A 344-nucleotide genomic window follows, 5' to 3' on the forward strand; every position below is an offset into this window, starting at 1 on the left:
GCTATCTATTTCCATTTTTCTTAAACATTTTCGAAGACCAAGGCTCACAGCCCACAGAAGGTGAAAGCGCGCGCGCGTCGCTCGTCTCCGTCGCCCAACTCGAGGAGATTTTCCTGACTTCCTGCAGTGTTATCCTGGAGTCGATAAGGGGAGGGGGGAGGGTGTTAAGGTATACGCTTTGTGCTAGGAGGGAGGGGGAGGAGGGGGAAAGGGAAGGGGAGAGGGGGAGGGGGAGGGAGGGAAAGAAGGGGGGGAGGAGGGGGAAGGAGGGGAAGGGGAGAGGGGGAGGAGGTGGTGGGGAGTGGGGAGAGGGGGAGGAGGGAAGAGAGGGGGGAGAGGAGAGA

At 60.2% G+C, this 344-nt stretch overlaps 1 protein-coding gene across 1 annotated transcript in view; it reads left to right on the top strand.

Moving 5' to 3' along the window:
• The window catches only part of LOC119592914, a 118,074-nt gene that overhangs the window by 57,373 nt on the left and 60,357 nt on the right, over positions 1-344 (top strand). The gene's annotated exons all lie outside the window — the stretch shown is intronic.

The sequence above is a fragment of the Penaeus monodon genome, chromosome 31 (genome assembly GCF_015228065.2).
Source record: "Penaeus monodon isolate SGIC_2016 chromosome 31, NSTDA_Pmon_1, whole genome shotgun sequence".
Taxonomy (NCBI): domain Eukaryota; kingdom Metazoa; phylum Arthropoda; class Malacostraca; order Decapoda; family Penaeidae; genus Penaeus; species Penaeus monodon.